Below are 13,412 nucleotides of genomic sequence, written 5' to 3'. Positions count from 1 at the left end.
GAAGACTTCCCTGAACTTGATCGATGCCATTACATTCTGTGAAGACAACAACAGTTCATCGACACCCGATGACATTACTAAACACAGAGGGATTTTTAAAAAACTTCTTATAGTTTGGTGTTTAATAGTTTATTTTTTATGGCATTATAAATTAGGAAACATATAATCAGAAAACTAATACTCATTTCTCAAGGAGGCAAAACTTGATTTTTTTCATCATTGTATTTGTTAAAGTTATGTCTTAATTTGTTCTTTAGCCACCAATTTAGAAGTAGTGGTAAAAATTCTTGTTATTTTATAAATTTATTATAAAACTCTTTAGCAATACCAATATCAAAGTTTTATAATAAATTTTACAAGAGTTCTTTTAACTATTTACATAAATTAAATATTTTTAAAAAATTTGAAATATATTTACATAAATATTTAATCTATTTGCATAAACTAACTATTTGTATATTAAATGAAACTATATTTATTGTTTAAATATAAAATATAAATAATAAGTAGCTAACTTTAGGACTGTCAGGTTAATTGGCTTAGTTCTAATTGCTATATATTTAACTCAATTTTTTTATTTTTCCAAATCACTTCTATAAATTTGGTATATATGTGCATTTTAAGAATATTTTAAGAAATTATTTATTTTTAACTGTTCAATAAAAGTATCAACTTTTCACCAATTTTTTGATGTAAAATATTGCGTAGTCCAAATTTTCCAACTATGATATAGACCAAAACAGAGTATAGCCATTCATCAAGCAACCTATATACCTATACGCTATAATTCACACTCGTTACTAGCCACTCACTGCACTTAACACTAACTATGACTAACTATAACTAGCAGACTCGAATCAGACATAGCACTTAAAATGCAATGAAATGCTGCAATAGTGATATATAGGGAATTCAGTTCGAGATTGAATGAGCCAATCAATCTACGCAGTCCTCACTTATATGTCTGCTGACTGTTTAGACTTCTCTAAAAAACTTACCGTTGTGTATACAACATAAATATGGATGTACATGCTTGAAAAAAAGTAATCTCGCTTCATGCTAAAAAGAGATATGCTAGTACCAAGAAAATCTAACAATTAGTATTATGAGAGTATATAAGACCCATATCACCAGTGCACACATATTTCTCTTAGATATCAGCAGGAGCAAAGGCAAGAACAAAAACTTGAACAAAATTCATGAAGAAAGTCAAACCCTGAAATGAGCAGCATCCAGAGACACGTTGGCTGTTGGAAGAGATATTCAATAAATGAAGTGGTATTCGCTGTTGTAAGTGATATTCAGGGAAATAGCTAAATATAAAAGGTATATTTTTATATTGTTATACTGATTAATTATATGAAAATATCAAAATTTATGTTGTGTATACTTCATGAACGTCGTTCTTACATCTTTACCTGCATGCTGTATTGTATCCCATTGCTCTTGACAAATACATTGGATGAACATTGGCATCAATGCATGTTTGCATCATCCAATATTATGAACAAAATTAAAATATTCCTATGTCTACCTTGACCTTATTAACAGACTCGACTCATAACTCTGCCTTCTTGAGTTTTTTGCAACAGTTCAATGTTATGAAAATAGAAAACTACATATGGTATACTGTCATATTCTTACAGTCTGTTCATTGGTTCAATGATGTGCAAACAGAAAAATGTCTGTTGTACATATTTCTGCAGATATTTATGGATGTTGCATCTTTACGTGTGTATGTTGTATTGTATCTTATTGCTCTTAAAGAATACCTGGCACCCAGTGCATGTTTACATTGTCCAACATCACGAACAAAATTAAAATATTCCCATGACTGACTTCCCTCAGTAATAAACTCAGATAAAAGCATGCCTAGCTTGAGTATATTGCAATTGTTCGGTCTTATGACAATATCAAAATATAATATACATTTGTAGATGGGAAGAAGAATATAGAAAGATCGATTAGATTGAAAACTGAGTATAACATATATTATATTAGGTCACAACAGGCATTCATAGTGAAGTATGCAAAATCACTATCAGAACACGGAAGAACACATCAAAGCAAAATGTCAGGACACTTCCAGAAAATAATACATCACTCTATAGGTGAATTGGTTTGTATACATGTATTCATAGATGCAACTTGTAGCAACATAAATAATGCAAAATCTATTCTGTTTTTTTTATTAGTGTATAAATCTCATAACAAAGCCCAAGACTCCTATTCTGTTCACACTTCCGAGTCGTAGCATCCATTCAAGAATGCAATTGCACCTAGAATTGTATCAGAAATAGACAAAACCTACAAATTAGTCATATGATAATTACTTATACACCATTTCCATGCACTGAAGCTGGTAATAGCATCTTGGAATTTTTACATACTTATCTAATATGGAAGTTGGGGCTAACCATTCCTCAAAATTTTTGATTGTCCAATGTTGCAATGAAATCCATATGTGACGACAACAACACAACTAAGAGTAAATAAGCTTAAAACTTTTATTGTCAACCTAGCAATATTTACGTACCCACTATTTCTTATCACAAGTCCTCAAGTCCTTCAACCATAGAAAGAAGAAGTAATTCGTGACAATAATATTTTCCCAGTCCCCAAAACATGTGGCAGCTTAAATAAAGAGAGAGAAGCATAAAAAACATCAAAAAGGCTTTAGTACAAAAAAGAGCATGAGATGGATACTTAAATCATTAGATGATCAGCATTGTTATAAATTAAAATATAGGTTAAGTCCTCATTGTCACAAAAATACAGATCTCAGGCCCTCCAGTCACTGAATCAGCCAGTTACAGGAGAGAATTTGAAACATGTTGTCAGCATTCACACAGTTTTGAATTAAAAAGATGTATATGGCTAAAAAATAAATATTTATAATTCCCTATCTAAAAATCTGATTCAGATACGAACCTTGCGGTCCTTCATAACAGGAAACTCAAATACATTTTCAAGGCACTTTCATTGTGACCGATATTTACTGGAATAATATCCTATTCTATTTGTAATCAACAGTAGAAGCCAAAATTCATGCTACGTGGCATGAACTAAACAACAGAGAACTGTCTTCCCTACCAAGCAGACGAATGACAAGTCAGATGCTTTCACATAAATCTCTCAAGCTTATATCCTACCACCCCTTGTACACTTGTTAGCTGCATCATTCTAGCAAATCAGTATTTTCATGAAAGATAATTTTAATGTTATTTTTTTAAAACAAAATTCTACTAATATTTATTACCAGTATCATCCTTTAACTTTGTCAGAACAGCATTTCTACTAGTAGTAAATACTAAATACTACTAAACTGAACAATTACTGATGTAATGTATTAAAGCTATTACCATCCTCAACAGAAATGGTAGCTAAACAAAAATACACATCGTGTAACATAAGCATATCAAACAAATATTACACAGGCCAGATGATAGAAATGGGATGATCTTGTTATATTAAACAGAAATGGCATCAACATGTAAAGCAATTGTTTCTCGTAATAGGTGAGCATATTTTGTAGAATGAAGAACCAAATTTCCAAATGTTTTTAACTAACAGCTATAATAATATACAATAGCCATGCATATGAAACAACAACATACAGTGGAGTATACAAAAATTTATGCAGCATCCCAACAAGGAAAAGGTAGCTGATTGTTTCAACAAGATGCACATAGCGAAAATGGAGTTTGCAGCTAATACTAATAGTACGCTTTGACAACTAAGATGAAGATATGTACTCATCCCACATCCTCTTTGCTATTTCATCTTGAAACTTCCCCCAATCATCTCTATCACGCTGAAAGAACCCATATGTCTCAAGCATTGGTACATTTATCTCTTTGTGATCATCTTCCTCTTCAATGTCTACTTCAAAAGGAATGCCATCTTCGATGGTAGTGAAGTTGTGCAATATGCAACATGCTAAAACAATCTTTGTTTGTGTCATGATTTGATATGACGTCACATGCCTCAAGATAGGAAAGCACTGCTTCAAAATGTCAAATGTACATTCTATTGCATTCCTGAGCAAGGAGTGGCGGTGGTTAAACAATTCTTGTGAACTGTTTATGGTGTTTTCTCTTGAGAACTCTTTTAGTTGGTAACGTGTACAGCAATAAGGTGCAAGAAACCCTGGTACGTTTGGATATCCAGCATCGACTAAATAATATTTTCCTACATAAAATAAAAGTATATTAATATAACTTTCAAACAATTGTCATATGTATCACTATATAAACATATTTGACATACCAGGGGGAACCACCAATGGATCGGCTCTCGTCAGAGCCGAAGCTAGAACACGACTATCTGCAGCAGACCCTTCCCATCAAGCAAGGATGTATTGAAACTTATAATCAAATGAAGACACGCCCATAACATTCTGTGACAAGTTGCCTTTTCTATTGCAATATTTAGCTTGTATGTCGCCATTGAGAGTGACTGGAATATGAGTTCCATCAATTGCTCCCACACAATCCTACAATAGGCAAATTTATAATCAAATGGACATGCAATAATAAGATTTAAGAGTCAAGGAAACAGAAGTGTACCAATACGAGATCTACCTTGAAGTACGGATCAAAACAGCCCTTCCCACTAATTTCTGGAGGAGTGTTTGGACCAGGTGGCAAAAGATAATCAGCATGGAGTGCCATGATTGCCGTCAAAACCTTGTGGAAGTATCAGCTGATTGTCTCTCCTAAGTGACCAAAGCTATGGGCAATCTTATGATTCCTCGAATTATGGCCAAGGGTATGGAGAAACATCACTAATTGCTCTTCTAACTTGAAGTGCATTGTATCTATAATGCTTCCTTTTTGCCTTAGAATATTTGCTAGATGAAAGAAGGCTCCTCTGCTCATTCAAATTTGGGCATGACAATCAGTCTCATTCGAATGGATAATACGTTTATAAAAGGGAATTTCACCTCTTTTGCGCTTTCCTATTGCTTGTCTACCTTCATGTGCAGATGCTGCTATAAATGCAGCAAGGGCAGCAAGAGCAACTAAAAGAGCACAAATGACTCTTCTCTTTCTAGCAATGTGTCCTAGAATGTTTATATCTTCAATTAGATCCATCAGCAGCAACCTAAAACCATTGTAGAAACACATTTCAGAGATGAGTTAGAAATGTAGTAAAATTGTTAATAAGTTTGACTATATTGCATACAACATAGATATAAAGATATAACAATGTGTATTCCTAAATTAAGATTATCTAGCTTCAAGACAACATATCGTATAAAGAAAATTGAAGAATTTCCTCTTCAACTCTAATCCGGAGTTGTAAAGATCATAATCCATATTACTATTGATTTGTATGCAAAATTCTCAATTTGGACAACTAGAAAAGACAATTCAACAATCACCCATGATAAATTGGTCAATATTAAAAAAGCAGCAGGCAGCAGATATTAAAAGGGCTTGGCTTAATGGCCAAATCCATGTTGCAAACACCTAGATGGTGCTGAATCTCTTCTAAATAATTTTAAAAACAAAAAATAAAACTATTATCATTTCATCGGGAACAAGTCAAAAGTAGCCATCAGTTGAGAGCGGGGATCTACAGAGCACACAGAATATGCACGCAATCTAATTAGCAGCCTGCCAGGTAATTAATTGGACGTAGCCCATTTATATGTTTCTAGAGCTTCTCTGCAGCAAACGACACAGAGGATGGTCGCTGAACATGTGCCATATAAAACAACAATAATATTGTTATCTGCACTGGCGTCCAGAGGAAAGTGACAGCTTCTAACTAGACTAGATGTAAGCAACAAGAAAACAGGGCAATTGTCAGCTATTTTATGATACGCTATCCAACAATTTTAATCCAGAACCTACTAGATCCTCAAAATCTTCAATGAAGTTACATTTTCGCAGTGTAATGTCACTGCTAACATAATACTGTTAACACTTCCTTTGGCCCAGGCTATTTGTCTTCAGAATGACAGCTAGTGGCTTCAGCTGCAACTGCATGTAAAAAGGCTGATGTGATGAAACAGCACCCCAACAGAACTACTTGTCATGTGCAGCTACTCTATCTGGTCACTTGGGGGGATATGAATATCAATATATGCAGCATGATGACTAGTCAAATATGTGAAAAGAACCATCGTCAGTGAAAGTTTTGCTCATGTCCTTGTGTCCTATCATCATCTGTGAGAACTTTGCTTAAGTACATACTATAGGCATTAACGTTGTTTAAAATGAAAAATGCAATTCAACCAGCAATACATTATAAATGCCAAAAAAGATGATGAAATTGTCCAAAATGTTGTAAAAGAATCAAAAGTATAGTCACCATCTAACCCCACTTAAAAAATAAAACTCACATTTTGAATCATGTCAAAAATGAGCAGAAAAAATAACTCATCATTATTACAAACTGAATAGCTAATAGAAACTGACATATGTCAGAATGCATGCCCATATGACAAAAGAACAAAATCGGTTTTCTGCTTGTCTTAGGGTGAACAACTTTCTTTCATATTCAAATGCTTTATTGCAATCTACGATGCTCAGGTCATGAATCTCTACAACCACTTGAACAAAAACCAGAAATATTTCAACTCTGAAGAGCTTATAATAGTCAGAGCCAGACCAGTGTCAAAATCGACTTTGTTTTGAGAGAATCATGTACTCTCAACATTAATCTCTAATATAAAAGTGAGCCACCTTTTTTGCATGTATAAGGTGAAATAAAGATACTCTTTTCATCTCTAGAGTAACTCATGGAAAATAAAAATAACAAATTTATATCAGGATAAAGAAAATCATTTGACACATACTCTCATTACTTCAATGTTAGGTCCAAGCAAGCATAGGAACATACTCCCAAATATAAAAGAATATCAGAATACTGTTACTTGCAGATACAACTCTCGCTGTGCAAACAACTAAAACTCGGCCATCAAAAACAAAATATCTCTGGATTAATTCAAACCCACTTATATCAACTATTTACAGAAAAGGAATATTTGGAGCTAAATTTGACAAAATAAAAGCATATTTCAAGTCTTCAAATCATCAATATTCAATCGCTATGCAAATTCACAGCCAAAGAAGCTGAGGCTTAAATTTAAAACATGAAGAACAACTGGAGCAAAAATCTGGACCTTCAGTCAAACGAACAAGTCCATGACTTAAACATGAGAATCAATGGTAATAAACATCTGCACACTGAGCGGCAGAAACGCAGTCCTGCAGTAAAACAGGATACCAAGGTCTGTATAATCAGGTGAAATGGAACTCTGGCATGAAAATAGGGACCCGAGAGAGCCAAAGATTTGTATATTGTGCCAAAGAAAATGTCTTGCTTAAAATAGGAAATCCAAGAAGGGAGAACGTCTGCAGAACTAATCGAACAAAGTAAGTCCTGCAGTACAAACAGGATATCCAACAGGTGGAAAACATCTGCATTTTCAGCCAAAGAAACTAAGACTTGCACATAAAAAGGATGCATCTACGATCAGTCTATTCGTCCCAATAAGGCTTATGCCACACTGATCACATTGCCGACCTTTCCTTGTGATTCCAACTCATGGTTATTAAGGGTTGTCTTCGACTGGAAAGCAGACTGTCGCTTTGGCTGTTCAGAAAGCTTCAATGAGAGTGAAGAGGGCTCCATCACAGGGTTGAAACCAGATACTGCTTTTTCCACGGTAGACTCAGTGCCCCTCAAGTTAAGGATTGGAATAATGGGGGTAGACTTTACAAGCTTATATCCCAATGATGCTGGGGTTTCAACAGAATGATGAGCTAGCGCTTGACTCAGACTTAGATACCAATGGATTCGGTTGATTTTCTTTATATAGGATAATGATTTCTAATTTCACCTTTCTATGTTAAAATGGGGCATTTGGGCTGGCATAATTTGTGGAACAGCTCTTCAGACTGCCATTCTATTGTCAAAAAACTTTCTTAGTAAGTGGAATGGACAGGTAAAAACATCGAGTACAAATTTAGGCACAAACGAGTCCTCTCAAGCGAACAAAACAACTAGCAGGTGAGATACATTTCATTTAAATGTTGCTACCTTTCTTCGCCAAAAGAATCCAATATTAAAACTCCCTACTCATTGAAATCAACAGGGAACACCGACAGAAGTTTAATGTATTTCTCAGTCACAGCGGTAAACAAAAAAAAATCGTGAGGCAACTACACAGTGACTTCACAGACCTTAGCGTATCCGGCCTTTTTAGATGAAGGTCCTCAAAGTTTGCCAACAGTAGAAGAATTCCCCCCTATAAACATAGGATATAAACTGGAAGTTGAGCTTGGGAAGAAGTACGGATCAATCAACTGCTAAAGGCCCATACAAGATAGAAAACCCAAACCCGCATTAACAAGCCTATTATAATCAGAGCAGAAAACGCAAACCCTAAACATGTTTAGCAGAGGAGAAAACGCATACCTGTAGGATTAGCTTAGACTGGCAGCAAGTAGAGCCGAAACGAGCAGAGTGCAAAGGCGGCAATCTTGATTTTGCTCAAAAATGAAAACAAAATTGGTCATTAATTCTTCAATGCTCATTTTTTACGTGGAATCAGAATTAGAATGGGAATTTGATCTATTCCAACTTAAAAACCTTTCATTTCCCCGTTTGGTTGCTGGCATAGGAATAGAAAATTAGAATAGAAAAATGGAATGGGCATGGAAATGAGAAATGGGAATAGAAATAGGCAATTCCAATCATGTTTGGTGCACTTGAAATTCGATTGGGAATATGTTAATCTATTGTTTGGTTGTACAAAAATAGAATAGGAATAAGGTTAAGTTTTGTATTTTTAAAAATATTTTTCTTAATTTTTTTTTTAATTTATTATTTTTTTAGTTAATTCATTTTCATTTTCTTTTTTTTAAACAAATAGATATAATTTTTTAAAATGTTATTAAAAAAATTTAATAAAAAAAATTCAAAAAGTAAAAGTAAAAAAAAAAATTCAAAAAATTATTTTTTTTTTAAATTTTGAAAAAATTAAAAATTAAAAAAAAAATTTAATGGAAAATCGGAATGGGAATGGAAATGGCCTATTCCAATAACAGATATTTTTTGGCATAGACATATGCTCATTTTAGGGGCAAAATTGGAATATGTCTTCCTATTCCCAATTTCGATTGAGCTTACCAAACAGCGAATATAAAACATATTCTAATTTCGTTTTCCTATTCCACTCATATTCAGCAACCAAACGGGACATTCTTCAATGCTCATTTTTTTTTCGTAGAATTGGAATTAGAGTGGGAACTTGATCTATTCCAATTATTTAGATTGAAGATCAAAATAGTTTGGGAGCAAATAGGGATACTAAATCCAAATTAATCTGCATTCCAAATTTGATTTGGTACATTCAAATTGTGGATTACAGATCTTCTAAAATTAGTGATGTCAATTCTTGTCCAATCTTGGCTATTGAACAAGCCCTAAAGAAAGTGGTGGTATTCTTTATCTAGAGACTTCATGACTTCAACCCCAAAATCACCAAAGCTTTTACAGAGAATCAAAAGAACAGATCTATTAAAGGTTGGGTTGAAAGTGGGGAGTCAAAGAGGAGTTACTAACAAAGGTTTGTGGTCTTCTTGTGGAAGGAAACTATTCAAAAGTTGAAATGATTTAAATTCAACTATGGTTAATTTTATGAAGAAAAATAAAGGTGTAAATTTGGTTAAGAAATAGAAGAGTGGGTACACCATGAGCTACATCAAGAAGATTTGGACTATAATTTTGAAACTCATCATTTAATACTTCTCCTTGGATGGGCAATTTAGTATGATGTGTGTGCATCACTCTATTCTTCTCAACAATTTTTGGTATAAGGTTTGTATTTCATTTCCCTTCTTATTCTTCCTTGCCTTAATAAAAGCACTAAGGACACAAGAAGAACCTAAGCACTTAATTCTACCTATTGTTGAACATTGGAAGTCTTATCCTTCCTTGTCAAAATTTAAATTTAGTCACTCCCCTAGTTCCACTAGGAATGAGGAGATTGAATTCGAGAAACTCGAGAGTTTATAATCTAAAGGCAAAGAATGGAGTATTGATATGGAGCTAGAGTTAATCTCCCCAAAGCTAGAAGGTAGAATTTCTAGAGTCAAAAAGATGAAAAATCCTTAAATCTATATGATCCTCCCCACCTCTAAGACCTTCTATTGACTCCCTCAAAGAATATTTTGAACATGTGCAATCAATAGATATGGTATTGAATTCTAAGGAGATGGTGCCAAATTTGAAAAGAAAGTGAAACCCCATTTCCCCACATGAGCTACTGAAAGACTCTCCCTTTCTCAATGTTGATTAGTAGAGCCCTCTAGATCTCTTGGAGGTATTTCTTGAAATACAATGTTGAAGTGGATTCCTTTAGAATGAACAAATGGATCTTCCATGAATTTAATGAGATGCACACCAAACTAAGTTTCATTTAATGCAAATTGAGTACTGAACAACATACATGTAAATTTTATGACTTGAGGGAATGAATCTTATTAAATATCTTCATAAGGTAATGAAATATGCGAAGACTATAAAAATATATTATGAGGGAAAATTTGTGGGCCTTGAAAATATCAATGATAATATTTTTACCCTAGTCTCATCTATCTAGAAGCTAGCCAAGATCCAATCGATAACATCACAAACCCTATGAGAGAATATGAGAAAATGTACCAAAACTATAATCAAATAGTTGATGTAGAGGTAGGGGAAAAAAACACTTAGGGATTTGTTGATGACATCAAGGGGCCAGGTATGAAGAATGTATGGGAACTTAAAGAAGGATCCAGTGCACTTTTCTCGAGAACCAAAGGATCTCGAGAAGGCAAACCTAGATACTTCCTAGAAAAAGGTCAAAGAAATATGCACCCTAAAGAAATTATTGGGTTGCATATTGCTTCGTCTCTCTTTCATTTTTGTCTCCTCGTTTTGGTTATTGTTAGGCTATTAGTTTTCTGATGCTCAATTGTAGGTAGCTTTCTATTAAAAGGATTTTGGGTTCCTTCAAAACCTTTTCAACCTTAGCTAAGACTCTCTCTCTCTCTCTCTCTCTCTCTCTCTCTCTCTCTCTCTCTCTCTCTCTCTCTCTCTGTGTCTCTCCCCCCCTCCCCGCCCCTCTCCCTCTCCCTCCCTCCAAAGATGTTTTTATGCAATTGAAAAAGTGTGCCTTGTGGGGTGCTTTATAAAATATATTTACATTGATACAATATTTATTCACAATCTTATAGGTATAATAAATACAATGACATAATAGTCAAAACTTGTTTTGTTTAAAATTTTATATTTTATTTACTAGTTGGACTTCTCTACATATTGCATGCGATGCATTTTTTTAAAATATATTAAAATATTTAGCATAAATAACAATGAATCTCATATACTAACATGTTGAAAAATGAATACAGTGAGTTTTTATTAGCGGTGGTGTTCACCTTTAACCACCTTTGTTGAAGTTGTGGCTACCTACCACGATCTATATTTAGCTAAATATTTAAACCATAGTCATGCCTATATTAAGGAAGTCTCAAATAATATTAACACAATGTCTTAAGGGAGCCCAAGAACCCTCGTGATCTATTAATAGGTGGGTCGATAATTCAAAAGAAATTATTAATTATTTTCAAGAATATAAAATCCCACATGTGTACCATGAAGGGAAGTTTATTGTCGATTATTTTGATAATATTGGGGTAAGGAGAGATGAGTTAATAAAGTGACAAAATAAGAATCACCTCCTAGAGGTTATTTTGGAAATGTTATTCTATAAAAGGCCATACGTGTGGAATATGAATTATTAGCTTTCATGATTATCTGCAATAAGTCCAAGGTGATGAAGATAATAAACTCACACACTTTCTAGGCATTTTATGCCCTCCTTTTCTTTCTTAATTTGGAGAAGGTTAAAATTAGAGTAGCAAAAGTCGAGTTTTTCTACAATATTAAAGAGATGGGAGGTGATAGAAATTGCCTCAAAAGCCCATAAATTGTGAAGAGACAACAGAAGTGTGACCACTTAAAACATTCTAAATAAAGGTGGTGTCATTCCTTACATGGAGAAGTTCCAACCTAAAATTCTATAAGCACCCCTACTATTCTAAAGGGCGAGGGTGTAGATAGGTGGCATGGCTTACTGTTATGTCTTTGTAATTAGGGTTAGTTTGGGACAAGTAATACTTATTAAATAATTTTTTTAATTTAATCAATAATAAGTCTAACTATACTAATTTACCCTTTATCCTAACCATGACCTTAAAGACATCTCCAAATTCGGATTACTACCCTTTTTGAATATTTTTGGGTCCTGAATAATATAATATTGATTGTGACTAGTACCATCCTTGGTTACTTCTCCATCTTATCTAGAGTGCTCCCTCTAAGGTTCTTCTTGGAAGAGGTAACCTCTATCTGGGGCCCTTATCACATTTTCATTTGTTGACTCATCAAAATATTTTGGCCATAAGAGATTACATTAATCTCAATCATGTTGGTCAAATGGAGATTATATCTTCATACTAACATTATTATATCAATCCCAAGCATGTCATTCATATGGAGATTATATCAATATCTTATACCAACATTATAGAGATGGTGTCAGTCTCAGTCATGTCATTCAGATAAAGATTATTAATTGTACATGCTGATATTTTAGAGATTCATTACTCTCAGGAATGTCAGTTAGATGGATATCATCAATGTTGAATATACCAGCATTATAGAGATTCCTTAATCGCATGCATGTAGGTTAGATGGAGATCATCAATCTCACATACTTACACTATACATATTATAGCAACATAATCATGTTAGTCAAATGGATATTATCAATCTCCCTTGCTATCACTATTAGAGTTTAAATCAATCTCTTCTTCATATATTGACCTCTTCATTAAATATCAAATCGTATTTATAGCAACATCTAAATATTATCTAGGCAAGAACCTACGACACAATGGTAAATTGTCAACCTCTTATCTGGGAGGTCTTAGGTTCGAGTCTACTCGAGTTGAATAAAATAATAATAATAATAAAAATAAAAATAAAAAGTTTTCTTCAGCCTCTTACTGATAAAAAATAATCTAAATATTATTTATTTTAGAAATGTTACATGTGCATTAACATCAATAAATATATATATCTATATATCAATGTTATTAATCGTCTCAATAATATACTATTTAATAGATGCTTGTCTCCTAATTTATCATAAATGCATATTTGTTATAATATCATAATTCTAATATATAACATATATATATTTCATAAATAATACATATATTCTTATATTCATTAAATGATTAAAGTTTATTGCTTACTAATTTTCATAACTTATTATGACCCAGTTTATATATATTAAATATGTATAAAAAATATTAACCTTACTAAACTTTTGTGATAAGAGA

General features: G+C 33.3%; 1 long non-coding RNA gene across 2 annotated transcripts; it reads right to left on the bottom strand.

The window, feature by feature from the left end:
• Positions 1-3,443: 3,443 nt before the first annotated feature.
• Positions 3,444-8,668, bottom strand: LOC149556600 (uncharacterized). Of its 2 annotated transcripts, none has more exons than XR_016352362.1 (4): positions 8,434-8,668; positions 4,584-5,106; positions 4,270-4,495; positions 3,444-4,191 (listed from the first exon to the last, which is right to left on the bottom strand). It is a non-coding gene; the product is annotated as an uncharacterized LOC149556600 (long non-coding RNA). The 2 variants fall into 2 exon arrangements; XR_016352363.1 differs by lacking the exon at positions 8,434-8,668 and having other exon boundaries at positions 4,584-4,872; positions 4,976-5,106.
• Between the last annotated feature and the right edge of the window lie 4,744 nt (positions 8,669-13,412).

This window comes from Cupressus sempervirens, chromosome 5 (assembly GCF_028749045.1).
Source record: "Cupressus sempervirens isolate cs-2001-9-10 chromosome 5, ASM2874904v1, whole genome shotgun sequence".
Taxonomy (NCBI): Eukaryota; Viridiplantae; Streptophyta; class Pinopsida; order Cupressales; family Cupressaceae; genus Cupressus; species Cupressus sempervirens.
The sequence above is the reverse complement of the archived record's forward strand: the minus strand, read 5'-3'. Positions and strand labels throughout refer to the sequence as shown.